Source organism: Lissotriton vulgaris, unplaced genomic scaffold (assembly GCF_964263255.1).
Source record: "Lissotriton vulgaris unplaced genomic scaffold, aLisVul1.2 SCAFFOLD_1209, whole genome shotgun sequence".
Classification (NCBI taxonomy): Eukaryota; Metazoa; Chordata; class Amphibia; order Caudata; family Salamandridae; genus Lissotriton; species Lissotriton vulgaris.
This window is the reverse complement of record NW_028246269.1, coordinates 224,465-247,593: the sequence shown is the minus strand read 5'-3', so window position 1 is coordinate 247,593 and position 23,129 is coordinate 224,465. Positions and strand designations below refer to the sequence as shown.

General features: G+C 49.3%; 1 protein-coding gene across 1 annotated transcript in view; it reads left to right on the top strand.

Moving 5' to 3' along the window:
- Nucleotides 1-7,569: 7,569 nt before the first annotated feature.
- The window catches only part of LOC147666012 (uncharacterized), a 59,631-nt gene continuing 44,071 nt past the window's right edge, over nucleotides 7,570-23,129 (top strand). The window contains exon 1 of the mRNA XM_086949324.1: nucleotides 7,570-7,715. The gene's annotated coding sequence lies outside the window, so the exon portion shown is untranslated. The remainder of the gene's footprint in view (nucleotides 7,716-23,129) is intronic.

Below are 23,129 nucleotides of genomic sequence, written 5' to 3'. Positions count from 1 at the left end.
GTGTTGAAAGCCGCCGACAGGTCCAACATGACTAACATGGCCTTGCCACCCCCATCCAAGGTCTCCCTGATGATCTCAGAGACCTCCACCAGCGCTGTTTCCGTACTGAAATTCGGACGGAAGCCGGATTGGGATGGGTGGAGCAGATTGTTAGACTCCAAGAAGTTCGACAAGACGCCATGAACATGTTTCTCAGTGATCTTGGCCAAGGCCGGGAGAAGTGAAATTGGCCTGTAATTGGCCAAGACCTCGGCATCAAGACCAGGCTTTTTCAGGAGGGGGATCACCATCGCCCTCTTCCAGGAGCGTGGGACACTCCCCTCGCTCAAGGAGGCATTGAGGATCGGGTTGACCAGGGGATTCACCACTGCCGCCATCCCAGCCAAAAATTTGGCGGGGCAGGGGTCGAGTGGGGATCCAGATTTAAGACTGGCTAACAGAGTCCGGGACATGTCACTGGAGACAGATGGAAAGTCCTCCAGGATAGCCACAGGCGTGGCCGGTGTTCCAAGTCCTGCCCCAAGATCACAACAAGCCTCCGCCGTGCTCTCCGAAAAGGAGGCCTGAATAGCCTTAATCTTGTCGGTGAAAAAGGTGGCAAGATCACGCGCCCACGCATCGGGTGACACAGGCGGGGGTAAATAAGAGGAGGGAGACGTGAACTCCTTCACAATCGTGAAGATCTCCTTGCAGGAGTTCGCTGATGCCTCAATCCTCCTGGCGAGGTATTCCCGCTTGGCAACAAGAATATCGCGATGATAGGCCTTCACCGCCGACCGGTAGGCAAGTTTGGCCTCCCCATCATATTGATGGCGCCAGGCCCGCTCAGCAACCTTGCATAGGCTGCGAGCCATACGTAGCGCCTCTGTGAACCAGGGCGCAGATTGCCGTTTCACCGAGGACCGAGGGGTTACCCTAGGAGCAAGGTCATCCAACCTCTCAGTCAGCCATTGCTGCAAGGCCTCCGTGTCTCTTTCCGGATCTCCCGAGAGAGAGCAAGGATGTTCCGTGAGCGCCTGCTCTAGCATGGCTGGCGTCACTCTATGTAATGCTCTCGAGGCCGATCTGGGCACCAAGGGGGCGCAGATGTCAGACCGTCCCTTCTCTAACACAGAGAACCCAATCAGCTTATGGTCCGACCAGAGCACAGGCCGCGTTTCAATGTCGACAATAGGGACAGAGGAAAACACTTGATCAAGGGTATGCCCTTTCTCATGTGTAGGCCCCGACACAAACGGTGCCAGACCGAGCGGTGATGTAATATCCAGCAATTTTGCCCCATCCGAATCGTCCGTGATATCTAGATGAAAATTGAAATCGCCTGCCAGCAAACAGTGCTGTGCAGACAGCGCCAGCTCCGAGATGGCTGTCTGTAAGTCCCCCCAAAAGGAGCCCACCGGACCAGGAGGCCTGTAAACTAACAGACCCTTGAGCGCTTGGCCCGGAGACAGTTTAAGCATAAAAGCGAGGGATTCAGAGCCCCCAATGGAATTCACGGGAAGAACAGAGCAAGAAACGTTCTTCCTAACCACCACCGCGACTCCGCCCCCCCTGCCCTTTGCTCTGTCTTGGCGAAAGATGTTATAGGTTGGAGGGATCGCAGTGAAGATGTCCGGGTTGGACGCCTCTCCTAGCCAAGTTTCGGTCAGGAGTAGACAAAGAGGATTATCCCTGACCAAAAGATCATAGATGTGCAGGGCATGTCTTCCTAGCGACCTTGTATTGAGTAACAGACACAGATGCTTTGCATGCACCTCGGCCCCCATAGGGGCGGAGCCCAGCGTCCTCGTGGGCGACCAGCCGCAGGCCGGACAGTGTCGCTTACCCTTGTACCGACCAGGGAAGACTGAGCGACACAGGCAAGATGAAGTGCGCAAGGCGCGGAGCGTCGCCGAAGAATAGTGGATCATCCTCGCCCGACCAGAGTCCTACGCCGCCCTGCCGCCTCCGGAACGCTGACGGGCAGGACTCCGGCACGACTCAGGCTAAGCGAAGGCGTCCACCTGCGCGTCCCGCTGCGCGTGGGGAGCGACTTTAAATAGGCTCTCCAGTGAGCCCTTGGCGCGCGCGACCAGTCCAAAATGGCGGCCGTCGCCGAACAAACAATCCCCAATCCAAAATGGCGCGTGAAAAGGAGCCCAGGAACCCGGACCCACCAAAGTGGTGGTGCTTTTGAGGCACAGAGGTGCACGTTTTAAATGCGGTAAGGGGAGCGGGGCGCTAGCTGCAAATAGCGGATTTTAAAAACAGGGGTAATTTCTAAAGCAAGCAGTAACTGAAATACCAAACGAGGAAAGCTTAAAATAACACAGCGCTGGTACAGCGCAGTCGCAGCAATGTGGTAGATGGTCAGGAGCGACGCCCCTCGAAGGACCGCCTTAAATAGGCTCTCCAGTGAGCCCTTGGCGCGCGCGACCAGTCCAAAATGGCGGCCGTCGCCGAACAAACAATCCCCAATCCAAAATGGCGCGTGAAAAGGAGCCCAGGAACTCGGACCCACCAAAGTGGTGGTGCTTTTGAGGCACAGAGGTGCACGTTTTAAATGCGGTAAGGGGAGCGGGGCGCTAGCTGCAAATAGCGGATTTTAAAAACAGGGGTAATTTCTAAAGCAAGCAGTAACTGAAATACCAAACGAGGAAAGCTTAAAATAACACAGCGCTGGTACAGCGCAGTCGCAGCAATGTGGTAGATGGTCAGGCTTTATTTTGCCGAATGGAAATGTTAGAATTGAATAATGAGTGAGCCCTTAGGTTCAAGGTTATTAAGTTATCAGCTATAACTTTTGAATACAATGTTACCCTAATATCATCTAAGCCCCCTCCTTCTTGCTGTAGCCGTTCGGCGCTCTTTAAGTCAGATTTGATAACAGAAAGGCAGAGGCGCTTAGTCCTTATCCAATGTATAACCTTGTTAACCAGGGAGTCCCCATCCTCCCTGGTTCCTGGTTTCAATCTAGGAACGTTTGTAAGAAAAACGTTATGAGAAGGAAAACCCACATGGGGCTGGCGCGGCGGTTCCGTGTCTGGTGCTTGTTGAGGTGCTTCTTTTCTCCCTCTGTTCCCCCATTCCCTGTCCCCCTTTCGTAAGCTTGCGGGTGGTAGACTACCCAGGGGGCTTTTCTTGTGCGGGGGGATTTGCTGCCCTCTGTGTGCTATATGTCATTCCCGTAGGGTGGTCACCGGATGTCCTAGGTTTGGTCTTAGGCTACGGGTATAACCTGTGTTTTGCCGCCCATGGAGGTTATCAGTTTGGGAATTTTCTGCTCTTTCTGTTTGCTCTTTGGGCCTATCAGATCCAGTAGTAATATTTTTCATCCTTATCTCTACAGGTTTAGTCACATCAGGCGTATAAGCTAGACCCTTATCACATATACAGAGATTGCTGGTAAGAGCTTCTATCATATTTTTAATCGCTCTGACCTCCTCCTCAACAGTACTTAATTTATTGGACAGTGCTAACAACAAGCTGCGTGTGTCAATGGCGTGAGTTTGCACCTGGGCATATGGGGGGGATGGTTTGGGCAGCATTCTGCTATGTAATTGATCCCCCCGAATAAGGCCCTATCGTTGTTTCTGAATTTTCTACTAACACTGAGTATTTGTAAGAGCACTCAATGGTTATGATTGCATCATGAGAACCAACACCATTATCTAGGTTGTCTAATATTTCATCACTATTGGTATTAGTTTTATTTATGTTAATCCCTTTTTCTTGGGGGTTAGGAACTAATGTTACAAGGGGGTGGGCCTTTCCATTGCTCTGATGGACTGTAACTATATGGCTGTTGGTATTTCCACTTATGGTTTTATCCTTTTTGCCATAGTATGAAAAGATTTTATTACTTCCTTTATGGCTAGGCTCCTTACCATTAAACAACATCTTCTCTACTTCTTCAATTAGGTTATCAATGGCTGCAAGCGTGCAATTCTCAGCTGATGATTTTGGCAGCTTCTGTGTCATTGGGATTTTTTTCCTACCTGTGATAGCTTCCGCTGCTTTCCTTTTGCCCATTGTTGGTATACGTTTAACGCTAGTAGTGAATCTGCGCAGGGGGTAAGGGAGTGCTTAAATGTGCACGACAAGCTCTTAGGTGCTAGTAGTGTCTTTCACATACAAATATGGATTCCTAAACGCCAAGTATGGATCAAGTACCAAGTATCTATCTAGCACAGTTTACCATTAACGGGTACAAAACAATACATGCACAAGATCATTAAGAATTCAAAACAGTCTTCCCTCGATGGGTGCATGAACATATTGAAACTTGCCTATACGGTAGCAACAAGTCCCGTAAGATGATTCTTCAGCGAAAAAAGTTATTGCACGTTGTTCCATTAGCCATAAGCCTGAAATCTCTCTCAAGTTCGTTCTCTTACCAGACAGAGGAGGCACTCGGCACCACTGGATGTGATTTCAAGGGGATGGCCCAGTACAGTCTTATCCAGGCTAAAAAGGGCGCGGATGGGCCCGCCCCTGGCCCTGGCGCATCCCACGCCGCGGGATCCCTGTTCCGGTTATGACGCGCCTCCTGGCGCTAAGAGATGACGCTCGCTTCAGGCATCACTAGGGGACTCTGGGTAATGGAGTCCCCTACTCAATGGATGATCGGTGCAGCCCCCACGGGCTGTTCTGTTGCGGGAAGATAGTCGGTGCAGCCCCCACGGGCTGTGTCTGATGCAGGAGGATCGTGGGCTAGCAAGGGCAAACCAGGACTGGTATATTTTTACTTGTATGACAAACTGAAAAAGGGTTACCTCTGTCTCCTTCGTATAAGTCTTGAATGTCTTGAGGACACAGGCCTTGCTTTTTTTTTGGTTTTAAGGAAAAGACAGAGGTCACAATCAAACGACCAAAAGCAATCAAGACTTGATGGATTTCCTTCATCACTTTCCTGTAAAGATCTTTCTGCCAGAGCTGTAAAACCTTCCACTCCTCCTCAGAGAAACGGGCAACAACGTCACAAAATGTGACAGGATCAGTGACGGTGGCTCTTTCTCAAATCGATACCCTGGGATCATAGTCAGCTCGGTGTGCCACTGATTCGGCCTGTGGAGGTCGAGGTTTCCTGCTACGACGGGGAGGGATGTCAAACAGCGAGTGGAGCACCAGGCAATGGAGCGCTATCGATTTATTTTTCTAATGGTTTTTATCCTGTACATTTGTTACTTTTATGGATACGTTGCTATCTGAATAAAGTCTTTTGGATTGAGATTGGATCGGCTACATTCAGTCCTCTCACTCTTGAATGGGATTAGAAGGGTTTCTTTAAGTTAGCTGCTGCTTATGGCTTTCCCTGACAGTGCTCTGTGGATAACTCATGTTCCTGCAGTTAGCAGATAATTAATTTCCAAGTTTGAGGGCTCTCTGAGAGGCACATAACAAGAGCTGAGTCACAACGTTTTGTGTATTAAGTTTCTGTGCAGGTCAGTAGTGTAATAAAACTTGAGCCCTCCCCCCACTACCCCCCTGCAAAAAACATGGACGCCCTCCTTCCCCAGACTGTCAGGACCTCTCAGGCCAGAATTAATTAAATGAAGGATGTCAAGAATTCAATTGTAACCTCAAACTACATATTGTTTTGTATTATCATGCTTCACATTCTAATCATGGCTAAGTGTAATATTGTTTTGAACCTTCTTTGTCTAAACAATATAGCAATGTAACTTGCTTTTTATGTGCATACTTTCATTTACTGCTCACTGAGTCATTCTTGGTTACTGAGTGAGTCAGTTACATTTTTGCAACATTTCTTTCGTGAGTCTGTTTATTCTTAAATGCATTGTGACAAGAGGCTCAGATCCGTTGTTTATGTATTTGTAAGGTGCATAGCTGCCCTTAGGCTTCCCAGCGCTAAGAGAAACATAACTACGGTGGACTAAGTCAAGTTGCCTCAGATCTGGAGTTTTTTGGGAAAGAGCAATGTTTTGAGTCTTTTCCTGAATGCTAATTCGTTGGTTATCATGCGCATTTTCCTGGGTAGTGTGTTCCCCATTTTAGGACCCAAGTGCTTGAAGGGCCTTCCTCCCCATTTTGCTCTTTTTATTCTGCCCTGTAGCATAAGAAGATCCTCTGATGACCTTAGGGTCCTACTCGGGTTTCCCCTACCCAGACTTAACACCCCCGCTGGCATCAGTGCGGCCCTCGGTCACACCATAGACCAAACTTTGCGGCCCCCGGGAAAATGTGAGTACCCGTGATCTAGATCAACAAAAGGCGGGAGTAGTTAGACAAGAAGACGAAATAGAAGCATGCATCTCTAAAAAGGCACAAAAGGGAACCAATGAAAACAAGCATCGGCATAGCCAATAGGTCTTGCCTTTGGGACCTTATAAGTGTTTAGCCATGCAACAGTTGATGTTGTTGCACCAAGGATATTGTGCTGGATAAATAAACACTTTAAGGTCCCAAAGGCGAGACGTACTGGCGATGCCAATACTTGTTTACCTGATGGGCATCGGCTGACCGCTGCCTGGTTACTGAGGCCCTAGTGAGGTTGAGACATATTTGGGGGAGTTTTAGCCTCATCAGATGATGCTCTGCAGGCCCAGGTACATTGAGGCGCAGTCTGTGCTGCCTGGGAGTGTGTTCTTTCACTTTCAATTGACGGGGCTGCCCCCCTTTACTCCGGTGAAAGCCACAAACGGAATTCAAGTCGATCTTCTCATCACACAGACAAAATGTCACCGTTTGCTGAGGCCTTCAAAAGAGTGACCCAATTCCACCACTGAGGGCCAACGAGCATTTTTGATACAAAATAATCATCCTTCAATACAAAAACAACAAGAACAAATGAATCCCGGAGAGCAGGCTCGAGACCCTCCAGCAGCAGACAATCTTGGTATCTCTTGACCTCACCTGGGGTTTCTTGTGGGTCCCGTGGGCCCTGCTGGGGTCGGGGTGAAAGAGGGCCTCGGATAAACAACTGCGCATGCGCCGAGGGCAGACACTGCCTCCCGCCGCGGAGCGCGAGTTCAGGAAGGGCTTAGGTCTTGGATGAACAACTGCGCATGCGCCGAGGACAGAAGTAACTCCTGCCACGGAGCCCGAGTTCAGGAAAGGCTTATGTCTTGGATGAACAACTGCGCATGCGCCGGGTATAGACAGCGCTTCCGACAGTGTGGGTAAAATAGGCTTCGGCTTAACAACTGCGCATGCGCTAAGGACAAACATACTGTTCACAATCGAACATCAGAAGTCTTTGCAAGAAATATTCCTTTATGTAGTTCACAGCACGGAGCGCAGCCCAGGCCCGGAGCGCAGTAAAGGGCTCCATGTCAGTGCCAGTGCAGGTGGGACGGGGTCCGAGCAGGGACACATTGAAGATACAGCACGCGCTGAGATATATTGAAGTGCAAAGCTCCTCGGTTCGGCTCCTCTATGAGGGGGTGTCTCTCCTCTGCGCAAGCGCAGTGTGGCTGAGCGTCCTCTGTCCAGGGCTGTTCACAGTCTGCAGTCAGTGTAAGGGCCCAACACTTTTTGATTGTTCTGCGATAGGGAGTAGTGTCTTTGCTCCGCACATGCGCAGCTGTGACGCGCGGTGCTGCGCCTGCGCAACTGTGAGACGCCATGTCCTGTTCGTTCGGGGGAATAACACACCGGGCCCCACTCCTCACAGGCAGCCGGGCCCTCGGTATCGGACTCAGGGGGGCCGGGCCCTGGGTGTGCTCCCTCTACCCCAGGCCCTGCAGCCCCCACTGACCGGTGCATAAGGAGAGGTGAGGTGTCCGCAAAGCGCCCAACCATGTGTGTGTGTTTAATAATATTTTTAGTGGATCTTATGTTTTTTGTTGTTGTTTTTGTTGTTGTTATTTATGAAGAACAAAATAGAGACAATGAACGTCATCGCCATAGTCAAACAATTCCATATAATCCCATTCACCGTGTGTGTGTTTGTGGAATACCAGGTAATGTCCCTGGTGTCTGATTACTGGTGTTTGTTTTTATTTATTTTATTTTATTTTTTTAACCCCTTGGCCGTGGCTGTAATTCCACGGCGGCGCTAGGGGGGAGCGCGCGGCGCCGCCATGCTCGTGACGGAACCACTCCGTCACAAGCCACGGGCGCGATATGCTTGTGACGGAGTAGTTCCGTCACGGCCCCGCCCGCTTCATTGAACGCGCCGCGCAGGCGCGGAATTGATGCCACGCAGGCGCGGCGGCCGGGTCGTGAAGGAACCATTCCGTCACCAGCACAGCGCGTCCGTAGCTCGTGATGGAGTGGTTCCGTCACGTGCACGGAAAGGGTTAATGCATTTTTATAAAGCGCGGACTTTACCCGAAAGTGTCAGAGCGCTTTACAATAGAACCAGTTACGTTACATGAGAGAACGGTTACAGGAATGGAACAAACAAAAATAGCATGCCATAGAATCAAAGCGACGCAGGAAAAAGGCACACAATCTCAAGCACAGCAAGCGCAGACTGTACAAGCAAAAATATGAATATATATTACAAATTTTACAATGACTAAAGCACTTCCTGGCGAAAAATAGCAGGCCATAGAATCAAAACAACGCAGGTAAAAAAAACACAATATTAACCGCAGCAAGCACAGGATGTACAAACAAAAATATAAATATAAGTGACGAATTTACTGAGAAGGAGGGAATTCGTTCTGAAAGTGTCTTTGGAATTAAAGAGATTTGAGGTCCGCTTTGAAGATCTGGATGGAGGTGATGGCACGGAGCGGAGCGAAGGAGGAAGCGAGTTCCAGATTCTCACAGCATTACCTGAGAACGATTGTGCCATCAATTTTTCCCTTTTGATGGAGGTGGGGCTCAAGCAGGAACTTTTCCGCATTGCGAGACGGTCTTGAGCCTCCAGCCAATTTCAGTTTCTTCGCCAGATACCGAGGGAAGGAAGAGTGCAAAGCTTTGTGGGTGATGCACGCTGTTTTGTAGATAGCTCTAGCCTTGATGGGAAGCCATCGGAGAGAAGATAAGATAGGATAGGAGTGATGTGGTCACTTCGTTTGGACCCTGAAATGAAGCGAGCTGCTGAATGGAGGACGGATTTGAGGGGGGAGAGGTGAGATTTGGGAAGGCCAAGTCAGAAGAGAATTACAATAGTCCAGTCTAGAGAGAACTAGCGATTGGACCAAGGTTTTTAGGTCATTCTCCGGGCAGAACCGGCGAATCCCCCATAAAAGGCGCAGCTGATAACATGCGCTCTTGGCCATGGAATTAATGTGTGAGGTTAGGTTGAGTCTTTTGTCAAGTATGACACCTAAGGATTTAGCGCAGTCCACAATGATGGGTTTACTGTTGAGTAGATTTGATTGATCCATCCAGGATTGAACAGGAGGCGGAGAGAGAGAGATAGATAAGAGGAGGAATTCCGTTTTGGAGGGATTGTGAATGACTTGGTGAGCTAACATCCAGTTGTGAATAGCGTTGAGAGTAGAGCTGAGTAGTGAGAGATCATGAGGGGAAGACACCTTGAGGTAGATTTGGGTATTATTCGCATAAAGATGGCAGAGGATTCCAGATTTGCTTAGAAGGTTCCCTAATGATTCCAGGTAGAGAACAGAGTGGGAGCAAGGATAGAACCTTGAGGTACGCCTTGACCAACCACCAGTGGAGACGACAGACTGTTCGCAATCTTGATCATTTGGGATCTGTCCGAGAGGAAAGAGGCAAACCATTTGAGTACTGTGCCTTCCACGCCCATTCTCTGTCGGAGAATGTTAAGGAGGGTGTTGTGATTAACAGTGTCAAAAGCTTCAGCGAGGTCAAGAAGAATCAGAAGGCACAATACCCCCGAATTGAGAATATGCAGCGCATCATCGATCACTAGCAGAAGTGTTGTTTCAGTGCTGCAGTTTTGAATAAAGCCAGACTGGAACATGTTGAGGAGATTATTGTCCATAATGTGTTGGGAGAGTTGTTTTACAACACATTTTTCTGTGATCTTTGAAAGAAAAGGGAGATTGGTGATGGGGCAGAAGTTATTGAGGTCATTGGCATCTGCAGAGGGTTTTTTTAGAAGGGGGTAAACCTGACCAGTTTTGAGGACAATTGGGAGGGATCCTTGACTGGGGAAGAGATTGACTAACCTGGTCCAGTAGGAGAGAGTGTCAGTATAGAAATTAATGGCGATGCCACTGGGTTTGGGGTCAGAAGAATGGTTGGAGGGTTTGATTTCGCGGATGCATTTGAGGAGCTCAACCTCTGAGATTGCTGCAAAGTTCTGCCAAGTGACTAAGGATTTTCGCTCCTCGATGGGGGTGGAGTGGGTGACCTGTTCCACCAGAGATCTACTGTACAGAACTCCGATACACACCAGATAATGGCGAAGAAGTTCTTTATTTATATATCCTTGAAGATCCCTTCTGCTAGTAAGATGCTTCTTAATTACGCTCCGGCTGTGTGGATGAGAAGTGTTTATTTTTCCTTCTTTATTTTTTTTTAAAATGGCGCTGACGTACAAGGCAGGTAAACTGGACTGCTGATTTATTACTTTAAAGATGGCCGCTTGACGTTAGAGGCATCCGTCTTTGTCGCTGACATTTACACAGATGGACTGATGACGTAGGAAGAATAATTCAAGGCAGCAGTTGGTGAGTGTTCGTTAAGGCAGTTGTGTACCTCAGCAAGTGTATTTTCCAGTCAGAATGTAATTCCAGCAATATTAAAAGTTGAAGAGAAAGTGTCAAATTTTTTAATATTACCTTGAAATGTGTTGCTCGAAGCTTACTTGCTGTTTAGAGTTTTAGATGAAGTTTGGCTTGTGGCTCGCTGAAAATTCTTGTTGGTTTCTTTGTTGTAGTACGTTTTTTTCCGATAATTTTTCCTTGTTACTTCTTATTTCGATTGCAAGTTCCAAGTAAGTATTTTAGCCAAAGTTCATTTCTGCATGTCCAAATTTTATCAAGTTTCTTTTTCTTCAGAATTTTTACTCGTTTGAGTTTACTGTGTTTACCTTAATTACATATTTGACTGTTCTCCGACCTTAAGTGCACTGATGTTAACAACATCAATTTATTCTTTGCAAATCTTGGAATTCACCTGACACGAGGTACTTGAAATCGCGTATCTTCTATGACTGTATCCTTGTATATTTCCTTAAGTGCTGAGTTCTCGTGTTGGTGCTCGTCGCCACTTTGTAGAGAACTCTGATACACACCAGATAATAAGCGAAGAAGTTCTTTATTTATAATCGTCAACACAGGCTCCAGGGGAGCTATAGAGTAACTTGTCAAAGCAGTGATCAGCTGCCAACTGTCAGCTGATGACCTCACGGCTGGTACGGTATCCGCACAGGGACATCAAGAAAGCAATGGCAGAACGGTGTCCACGGAGGGACACAACTACAGAGGACGTAACATCTACTCATTATTTCTATGATGAGTTTGTATTGTTCTTGTTTTGTCTCAACATTGGTTTGTTTGTTCAACCTGGTGCGTTCAAGGCACTCTATATGCTCGATACTACCGCTGACCTAATGGCCTATTTAAATGTTTTTCCATTTAGCTGCCTACACCCGGAGGCTTTCTGACCATACCATTACTAAGTGGTTTATGCTTGCTATCATGGCGCTCTCACCAATATTGAAGTAGAAGATCGTTCTGAATATTTATGAGTAAGTGTTCCCTGTATCTGATGGCTTCTTCAGGCTTTTCGATGTTTGACGATTAGGGCAAGTGCAAGAGCACACTACCTGTTGTCCAATAGTTTGCATACCAATGTTCTGGTTTCTACTTACTTGTCATTCCAGGACTCTTTACTTACGTATAACTACTACGAAGGTTCACTCGACACAGAGAAAATATTTCTGACCGACTACTTGGGCCACAGATACTCCTCTCTATATAGCTAGTTTTTAGAGATAGGTGATTTAAGTCATCTTTTGATACTTTACATTTACTATCCCCTATACTGATCTCTTTAGCTGCTGGTACTTACGCTGTGAGGGGTCTCATATTTCGGATGCTCCATCTTACTGCTGGTTATTGGTCTGCGGGCCCAGTACTCTTTATTGGATTTAGTAAGTTTTGGCTTGTTACTAAGCAGCCCACATGAGGTAAACCATTCATTGTATCTTACATTATATATATATATATATTTCTTTTTTTTTTACTATACTACATCACATATATACCTTTCCAGTAAATATATTTTTTAGCTGGTATGAAAGGTCATGTGGATCTATGTTTTGACGAGATCAATCAGGACTTTGAGGAGCTAGTTGTAAAACATATAAGAAGATTGTATAGGAATAACTCGTGGATTTTCGCCTTTATTTTATTTTTAGTATACATTCTACGTATTTGCAGAACATATTCTAGCTCGGCAGCCATTCTACCTCATCAGAATACCCTTTGAAAAGCTTAGAAGTGCCTCATATGATATTTATAACATTCTCAACTTAGGTATTTACTTATATGTTTCTCTCTGGAATTTTTTCACTTCACCAATTATCCTTGGATTTGGGATTGGCTTACTATATGGAGATTGGGTCTATTTTTCATTTTAATTGACTTTTTCTTTCTTTCACTTGGAGCTTCAATTTGTGTACTTGGGTGTCTTTGTGATTCACTGGATATTTCCAACATTTTCCCTTCGTTTCCCTTTTTTAACCAACACTTTTAAGACCTTCCTTTCTACCCCTTCTTGTTTCTTCTACAGGCATGTTTTTATTAGAATCTTAATAGATTTTTCTACATACAAAAACGTTTTTTGCGAATAATTATTAAAAAGTTATGAATGAAATGTACTTTTCTGTTAAACAGCCTTGAAAAAGTCGTCCCAAGATAAAACACGTGTCGGCTGTTCTTGTTTCTGTCTCTACGTGTCAACATTTGAGAAGACTTATGAATAAAATATTTCTGTTACATATATAATTGGACTTGTGCTACTATTGTTCTCAGAGCTGTGGACCCACTTGAGTCCCCTTTATAACGTGTTTGAGCTGTGCTCTGTCATTCAGATTATTGTTTTGCTATATGAAGATTTTCTACATATAGATTAGCACTGTGGATGGCACAGTGCTTGGTATTGAACCCGCTGGAGAAAATCCGCTTCATCTTGTTAACTTTGTGGCAACCTTTTACGGAGGTGCTGGCTGTTGTGTACCACTGCCATCAGGTTTTTTTGTAACAAGCCAGAACTATTGGATTTGTCTATGGTTGTTAGTTGCATTAAATAAAAAAGCAGCAACGATGGCTGCTATATTCTTTCTCGGGAGGATGAGTATAGTCTAGTGATAGTGGCGCCTCACTTGATTATCGGTGTATCTGTACTATACTATTTAGTGTGTTATGGTGCTTAGGGAGGGGGTCCTCATCCTTGACCTCATCATTCAGTACTCCACATGAGAACTGTACAAATTTTGTTACAATGTCCTAGCACACATAAACCCTTATTCCGTTTTGTTCATATATATATATATATATATACAAAAAATAGCAGTAAACAATCTCTGTATTCATATTTTCTTTTCTTTATTCAAAAAGTTGTTGCCAACACGTGTTTCGTCGCTGCCTGGGTAGTTCACCCGCGACTTCATCAGGGCTGTAAAACATATATATAATGCGATGTAACAACATCACACATATGTTTTGCATCAAGATCTATGCATATGTGTACATAGTCCCTCAGTCCCCTTTTAAGGTAGAGGATAAGCACCCCCAAAGTGTGAGTTTAGTGAGACATATTCTTCATGCTATCTGTAGGGCTTACAGTGTATACCCCAGGAGTAGCATACCTGAGATACTGGAATCGAGATCAGCTGGCCTGTAATTCATAAGACCAATATGAGTATTCGGGCAAACATCAGAAAACGTAATCACTCCTAACTAGTTGACATATAATCAAAATGTCACCAAAAGAGCCTACCTTCCGACCGATTGTAATTCCGTCCCGGCTGTAGTGCGGTTAGCACTCTAGTGGACGCACGCACGCATCCATGCATCCGCAGGCCAGGCGTGGCCTGCGGGGATCAATAAAAGGAAGGCGTGCGCTTGGGCACGTCACTTCCGACTGGGACGAGTGTGTGGTTCACTGGCTGCCGCTGCGCGTCAACACCCCTGCGCAAGCGGCCATCTGTGTCTGGCTAGGCCCACACACCCCCACACAACATTGGCGACGAGCGGAGGGGGCCCAACCCTCGCCCGTACACCGTACCTCGAGCGGAGCAGTCTGCTCGCCCCCGCGGTGCATACCGCGTGTGTCCAGACGCACTCTCCTGCGTCCCGGGAGCCGGCGCGCTCCTTCCTGCCTGCCCCTGCCTCCTGGAGGGCGCTGACCGTCCGCCCTCACCGCCCTGCCTCGGGGGTGAAGAACAGAGCGTGTGCATGTACCAGGCGACCGCCGCGGAAGGCTGAGCGGAGCGCTCCAACGAGGCCCACGTGGTGCCGAATACCACGCATCTCGCGTAGTACGCGAGAACGCCGCCCATTGCACTTCCTCACGCATTTGGGGTGATTTGGGGCGACGGGGAACTCCCGAAGAAAGGCCATCCACTATCCTGCCTCGCCACAACTACACGTGGGAGCCTGCTGAAGCCTGCAGTCGACCCCTGCCTGATGGGAGGTCCCTAATGCCACAGTGACCACCTTTCACCCACGGACCACGTGGCACGTGGATCTGGACGACGAGCAGAGCGATGCCCCTGCCAAGGTACGCACTTTGCCACAAGCCCGCGTGAGAGCTGGGGTGATCAAGACTTTACCTTAAATAGTCCCTGGGCACCACCACCATGGGGGACGGAGACGCCGTGGCCCCCATCATCAACATCCCATTCCAGCATGCGGCCGCTGGGGTGCTGCCGCCGTTCAGTGAGGCAAGTGATCCATCTACGGCCTCGCCCCGATGGAAAATCTGGTTGGAAAGACTCGAGAATTACTCTGTGGTCACAAGGGAGACAGATGACGCGGTAAAAAGATCGCTGCTTCTCCACTACGCAGGAGACGAGGTCTTCAGGCTCTTCAAACACCTCCCCAACCCGACCGGGGTGACCACGTACGCTGCCGCTGTTACCGCCCTGAACAACCATTTTGACCCTCAACTAAATGTGGACTTCGAAGTCTTCAAGCTAGGGCAAGCCCGTCAGCGTGAGGGTGAATCTATGGACCAGTTCCACACCCGAGTTCGGGAGCTGGCTAGCTCCACGGATGAAGACCAGCCAAAAGCCATACGACGTCAACTTATCCAGGGATGCCGAGATAAGACTCTGAGGGGCCATATCCTGCGAAAACCAGGAATCTCGCTAGAAGACATCCTCATCCTAGCCAGGGCACATGAACTCTCAGATGCCAGAGCAACGGCCATGGAGCAAGCCTTACACAAAACTCCCGCCAAAACGGAAACCATCAAGGTTGAGCGCGCTGACGCGGTACGCCCACGACCACGTGGCCAGGTGAAGAAGGGATACCGGAGAGACGCACCGCAAAGCCGCTGTGGATACTGCGGACATGAACCACATGCAGCCCAAAGACTGCCCCGCTCAAGGTCAAACCTGCGGGAACTGCGGAATCCCCAATCATTTCGCGTCAGTCTGTCGCAGAAAGAGCCAACCCAGGAATTCCAAGAAACCTTGGACACCTACCAAAGCTGTCCGCCAACTATCACTCACAGACCCACCCCCGGAGAGAACAGACAAGTTCCTGCCAACAACTTATGTCGAGTCAGAGTCGGAAGACGAGGAGGCGTATGTAGTCTCTTTTGCTCGGGAGCTAAAACTCAGACGACGACCACAGCCAACGTGTGTAGTGCAGGTGGGAGAGAACGAGGTAAAAGTTGTCATTGACACTGGCGCCACCGTCAACGTCATGGGGCTGCAGGAATTCAACAAGCTACGTCCTCGTCCGGAGGTCCTACGCTCCAAGACTAGAATCTTCGCCTATGGAGCAGACACTCCCCTCCCTCTGAAGGGAAAAATCATCATTCCCATACGAGCCGACGAGGCTGAAGTGACCGCAACGATACACATTATTGACAGAGAAGCCGACACGCTGTTGAGCAGTCACACGGCGGAGGACTTGAAGTTGATCGCCTTTGCCAACCGTATCCGGAATCATCAGGTAGAGGAATTACTGGAGCGTTTCCCTGAACTATTTAAAGGTCTGGGGTGCATCAAATGCGACCCCATTAAGCACCACATCGACAAGTCCGTCACCCCTACAGCCCTACGCCATCGGCGAATACCATTCCACCTGCGGCCGCTGGTGGAAAAGGAACTCGAAAAACTGGAGAACATGGGGGTCATCGAAAAAGTATCAGGACCTACCCCCTGGGTTTCCCCCATGGTCATAGTCGAGAAACCCAAGCAACCTGGCGAGATCCGACTATGCATCGATATGCGGCTGCCGAACACCGCAATCAGAACGGAGAGACACCTAACACCCACGATGGACGACATAATAGCCGACGTGAATGGATCGAGATGGTTCTCGAAAATCGATCTCAATGCGGGCTACCACCAACTGCCCCTTGCCGAGGAAAGCCGCTTCATCACTACGTTCAGTACCCACCTTGGCCTCCGGCGGTACAAACGCCTCAACTTTGGAATATCTTCGGCAGCGGAGGTATTCCAGAATACCATCAGGGAGCTGCTGTCAGGACTGCCGGGGGTAATCAATGTAAGCGACGATATCCTCATCCATTCCGCCACCGCATCCGAACACTATAAACAACTGCGGGATGTGCTAAAAAGACTAAGCACTTATGGAGCAACCCTCCATAAAGACAAATGCCAATTTTTCCAATCGTCAATCGAATTCTTTGGTTATGTTTTCAACCAGGACGGGGTCCAAATTGATCCACGGAAGTCAAAATCTATCAAAGACGCCCCAGCGCCGAAATCCCCAACGGAGGTGAGGAGTTTCCTTGGGATGGCCACGTACTGTGGCCGCTTCATACCGGGACTGGCAACCCGCAGCGAGCCCCCCCGAGCACTAACGCAGACGGATGCCACCTGGACATGGGGCCCGAAGGAACACGAGGCATTTCAGGGCATAAAAGACGCCCTCCTTGAAAACGCAACGCTCTCATACTTTGACCCCGCCAAGCGGACCAAGGTCATCGTGGACGCAAGCCCGGTGGGCCTTGGAGCAGTCCTGACACAAGAACATGAACCAGGAAAGTGGACGGCTCTGGCTTTTGCCAGCAAGGCGTTAACCCCGACAGAGACCAGATATGCACAGGTTGAGCGAGAGGCCCTAGCAATCAAGTGGGCCTGCAGCCACTTTCATCTTTATTTACAAGGGCAATCAATGTGATGGTCACCGATCGTCAACCCTTAGGGCCGCTCTTCAAGGGCACCGCTCCCCATCCGCCGCCACGCATTGAGAGGTGGATGATCCAGCTGCAAACATACGACATGGAAGTGGTATACAGGCCGGGAGCCAAAAACCCAGCCGACTACCTATCGTGTCACCCACTACCCCAAGAGCCAGCAGCTGCTGATGGAGACTGCGAAGAATATGTCCAGTGGGTGGCACTCACATCCTGCCCCCAATGCATGACCATCGAGGAAATTAAGGAGGCGACAGTGGACGATAACCCGTACATGAGGTCACTGCAAGCGGTACAAGAGGGATCGTGGACTGACTACTTGCATCCCCCCAACACCTGGACAGCCTCGGACAAGGAAGCCCTCACGAAATTCTGGTACATCCGTCATGAGCTCAGCGCCACGGAAGAGGGCATACTGATGAGAGGGACATGCCTAGTGATACCTACACGCCTCAGACACCGAGCTACCCAGCTCGCGCATGGGGGCCACCAGGGTGCCACAAAAATGAAGGCGCGCATGCGCGAGAAGGTGTGGTTCCCCGAACTAGAAAACACCGTGGAAGAGTATGTCAAGAACTGCATGTCCTGCCAGTTGACTAGTGATCCTGAAAGGCCGGTCCCCATAATCACTGAAGAAGCATGCACGACCCCGTGGTCTAAAGTCAGCGTGGACTTTGGAAGCTTCCCCGGAGAGGGCCACACTTTGGTGGTCATTGACTCGTACTCCAAATACCCCATTGTGGAAAGAGTGCCATCCACGGCGTTCACCCACGTGGGGCCAGCGCTAGAAAAAATATTCTCCTTGTTTTGATTCCCCGGCGAGATTAAAAGCGACAACGGACCACCATTCCAGGGAACGGAATTTGCCACATTCTTGAAAACAAGAGGCATCACCCACCGGCGCATCACCCCCCAATGGCCACAAGCTAATGGGGAGGCGGAGAGGTTCATGCGGACTCTCAATAAAATGTTCAGGATTGCAGTGGTAGAGGAAGCTGACCCGGAGCAAAGACTGCACGAGTTTCTGAGAGAAAATCGAGGAACGCCCCACTGCTCTACTCAGAAGAGCCCGTGGTCCCTCATGTTTCAAGGCCAACGCAGAGACCTCCTTCCCACCTCCACAGGACCGACACCAGTGAGGGACGACATGAGGGAGGTTCAGGAACGCCGACGCAGGAACAACATGCGAGCGAGCCACCGGCGCAGAGCGACACCAAAGCAACTACATCGAGGAGATCGGGTTGTCATCAGGAACAGACGCCCAGGGGGGAAGTTTAAGACGTTCTATGAACCAGGCCCGTGGACTGTAACCAACACAAAGGGAACCATGGTGACTGCCAGCAGAGAGGGAGAAGAAGTTTCGAGAAACACCTCATGGTTCAAAATGGTCCCTCCTAGCTCGAGCGCGACCACCGAAGCCATAGATGGAATCAACGAGCCACCCCGAGCAGCGACACAAGAAGAAGAGGGCAACTCAATACATGACACCCGAGGGCCGGTGCCAGAGCCGGGAGGGGGAACATCCGTTATGTCCACCCCCATCCGGAATCCATCGCGCAGCGGGGAACGAGGGCCAGGCCGCACCCCCCGATGCAGTCTGAGGCCCAATCCCCGCCCCAGTCAAAGACTCAACGACTACGCCTGTCAGCTGAGACCCTGAAGCCGTCATCAAAGGGACACGCAAGTACAGAGCGCCTGATCTAACTTATTGTGACATTATGAACAGTTTGGTTTGAACATTTTCGAATTTGTGCATAGTTGGATAGAGATGTAGTGCGGTTAGCACTCTAGTGGACGCACGCACGCATCCATGCATCCGCAGGCCAGGCGTGGCCTGCGGGGATCAATAAAAGGAAGGCGTGCGCTCGGGCACGTCACTTCCGACTGGGACGAGTGTGTGGTTCACTGGCTGCCGCTGCGCGTCAACACCCCTGCGCAAGCGGCCATCTGTGTCTGGCTAGGCCCACACACCCCCACACAACACCGGCCAATTGTCGTCCTGGGTGAGGATGTAGGTATCTTATGTCGTATGCTCAGAAATTCTGAAACAGAATCATACCTGTCCATTATTTCCAGTCTTCATAACATTTCCATCGAGCACCATAATCCTCATCCATTACCGACTCCTCCAAATCAATCGCCAACCTATTGTGTATCATCTTATCCTTAAAAACTAAAAACGGGAGTGGATTCCGTCACAACTATTAGTTATGGAATCGCTGTGCTGATCCCATTTTACCGACCTAAACCTGTCTGTATTATTAAAATTATAGATATCTCATCTGTTGTACCAGATTATCATGGGAAATATCTATCAGTTCTAAACTTGCCATGCATTATTATTATACGAACTCAAGTCTTATACTGCGTTTAGTAATATAAACCACTGTAACCCATGGTAATCCATATATTAGGTAAATCTACGCACAAAACTGCTCGTATAGATACCTTGCGTGTGTCTCAGAAGGCTCGTAGTAAGTCGATGTGGGAGAAGGCGGAACGCTGTACGTGGCGTCGTCTTCCCCAGTAATATTAGTAACTGTGTCCCAAAGTCCTAATTCGGATTCTGCATACAAGATTCTGGCGCTCCCCAATGTTTTGCAATGTCCCGCTTGGCAACTACTAATGCCAGGACCAGGAAAATGAGTAGTGGGCGGGTCAGGTCTACTTCGGTCGTCATACTAAGCAGCGCCAATTTAGGGTCTATAGGGATGGGGGCCCCGAGGACTTCTTCAAGTTCCTGAAAGATCTGCGACCAGTACCTTTGTATGACAGAACAGGTCCATACTGTATGAAAGAAGTCCCCCTCCTCCCGCCGGCACCTAAGGCATCTTGGTCCCTCTATTCTCCCCATTTTGTATAGACGTACCCTGTCGAAGTATGGTCTGTGGAGAAAGTTAAATTGGATCAGTCGGAGCCTGGACTTGATGGCCACTTCCCGGGGGTGTGTCAAGACTATCTCCCAGTCCAGGTCTTCCATCTCCCCTCCCTCCGCCTCCCATACCTGTCTAAGTTTTGTTAGGTCACCCAACATATGGTTCGTCAGTGTTTTATATGTGAGGGACACCGCCTGTCCAACCATGTGTTCCTGGAGCAGTCTCCCCTCCAGTGGTGCATACTCGGGAATATCAAGCAGCAAGATATTCTGGGTCTGCCAGGCATGGCGCAGCTGTACCTATTTGAAATGTTGCGTGGTGTGCAACCCGAACTCCATTTGGAGGGCCCTGAACGACTTTAGTTCCCCCTTGGCTATTACATCTCCAATAGTAGAAATGCCAATGTCGTCCCATCTCTGGAATCCACGTATTTTATGTAACTCATGTAGCCAGCGACAATACCACAGTGGTGTCTGCCTTGTAGGTTTGTGTTCCCACCCCATGCGTTTTGTAGCTTTCGTCCAGGCCCTTGGCGTTATGGATGTAGCAGGGAGAAGGTGGGCTCTCCTCGCATCCCCATAGAGATACTGCAGTATATTTCTGGGCGCCAGCTTAGCTCTTTCCAGGGAATATGTCGGGTGGTCCGCTGCCGCATGGAGCCAATCATTGATTGGAGTCAGATGTTCCGCCCAATAGTAGGCTTCCAAATTGGGAAGCGAGATTCCCCCGTTGTACTGGTGTCTTTGTAGTGTGGCCAGGGCCACCCTCGCCTGTTTCCCCAGCCAGAGGAAAGATCACAAATCTGCATGGATCCTGGAGAAGACCGTAGTTGGCAGCGGATAGTACTCGTTTTGGAGGGCGTATAGAAATTTCGGTAGGACAACCATTTTATACATGGCCGCCCTGCCCAGGAGTGTTAAAGGGAGCCGTCTCCAACGGTCCATATCTGCCACCACGTTCATGATGATACGCTCCACGTTTTTTTGGAACGAGAGAGGGATGTTCGTCGTAATATAAACCCCCAGGTACTGGAACCCTTCTGCTGTCGTCGTCAGTTCCCCTGGTAAACTCCCCCACTGATTTCTCCCCTTCGGGTCGTATAGTACTGATTTGTGCCAATTTATTTTGTGGCCCGCCATCTCCCCATATTGTTCCAATTCTCGGAAGAGCTCCGGTACGGTCGTCTCGGGCTCTGTTATATAGAGCAGGACGTCATCCGCGTAAAGCGAAATCTTTTCGGGGGGGAGCGTCGTCGCCCCATCAGTGAAGCCGTGGATATTTGCATTGTGTTTGACTCTGTCCACTAGGGCTTCTATTACAAGTGTAAAGAGAAGTGGGGACAGGGGGCATCCTTGCCTTGTACCTCTCTGGATAGGAAATATTCGTGAGAGTGTTCCATTAACCCTCACCCTAGCCCTTGGGCCGGTATAGAGTAGTCTGATCCACGCCGTGAACTTTGGACCGAATCCAAATCTCCAGAGCACTGCAAACAGGAAGAGCCAATGTACCGCATCGAACGCCAGGGAGAGGAACCAGTGTGGGTCTTCCCTCTCCTTTACCTCCTGGAGCCAGTTATGAGTTCTGCGGAGATTTAGCTTCGTTGCCCTGTCAGGTAGGAAACCTGACTGGTCCATATGTACCAGACCTGTTATGACCGCCCTCAAGCGAACCGCTAGGATGGTCACCAGCACTTTTACTTCTGTGTTGAGTAGAGATATCGGCCGGTAGGAGGCACATTCAGTTCGTGGCTTACCCTCCTTGTATAATGGTATAATTGTGGCCATAGTAAGATCCGGAGGGAGTTCTCCTATCTCAAGGGCGTCTACTAGGAGGCCCCGAAGGTGGGGGGTCAGCAGGTCTGATGTGCGTTTAAAGAGTTCTGCCGGGAATCCATTCGAGCCCGGTGTTTTACCCGGTCGGAGTCTGGCAATAGCGGTTGTGATGTCTTCTAAGGTTATGTCAGCTTCTAATGTGTCCACGTCTTCCGGTGGAAGGACCGGCAAGGTGGTGTTGTCCAGATACTGAAGGGCCTCCTCGTAAGTCGCCAGGTCGCGCGCTTTGTATAAGGTTTCATAGTGGGTAGCAAAAGCCTCCGCTATTTCTACGTCAGTTTTGACCGCATTACCTCCCATCGGGGCTATGCCATCTATCCACCTCTCTGCTCTCTCCTTCTTGCTGAGCCATGCCAGTAATTTCCCTGACTTATCCCCCACGTCATACAATCTGTGTAGGTCGCTTGTGATTAGGTCTTGGCTTCGTTAGTCACCAATTCCCAATATTGCTTCTGAACATCAAGTAACCGCCGCAGGGAGTTTTCGGACTTATGGGCTAGATTTTCGCCTTCCTATTTTAGAATAGACTGTTCCAGGGCTGCTACCTCTGCCTGAAGTCGCCGTCTGTCTTCCCCTAGTCGAAGCCTAATCTTATCGCGCATGACTGGTTTCAGGGCCTCCCATAATGTGATTTTTTACATTGTCCTCGAGGTATATCTTTATGTCTGTCCTCACATCTTTCAGTATTTTTGCGTTCTGGAGGTCCCAGGCCGCGAGTCGCCAGTACCCCGCATCCTCAGCTCTGTCACGCCCTACTCTAACATACAAAGGTGAGTGGTCAGAGATGCCCCTGGCTCTGTAGTCAGCTACATCCCCTACTTCCAGCCATTGCCTGTGCATGAAAACATAATCAAGATGGGAGAATGTCCGATGCGCGCCTGAGTAGGTGGAGTAGGCGCGCTGCGTCGGATGAAGCCACCGCCATGCGTCCGTCAGCCCCAAGGAGGACATCAGATCAAACAATGCCGTCCTATGTCCGCCGTCAACTGTGGTGCCTGATCTGTCGAGGGCAACGTCCATGACATCATTAAAGTCCCCTCCCACCACCTGTATCGTGTCTGCTGTGTCTAAGAGGATGTTCGCGACTGAGGCATTTGTGCGCGACTGCAGCTTAGGTGGTGCATAAACAGAGATCAAGGAATAGGTGTGCCTATTCCAGTTGCCCTGAACTCCCGCATAGGTACCCTGT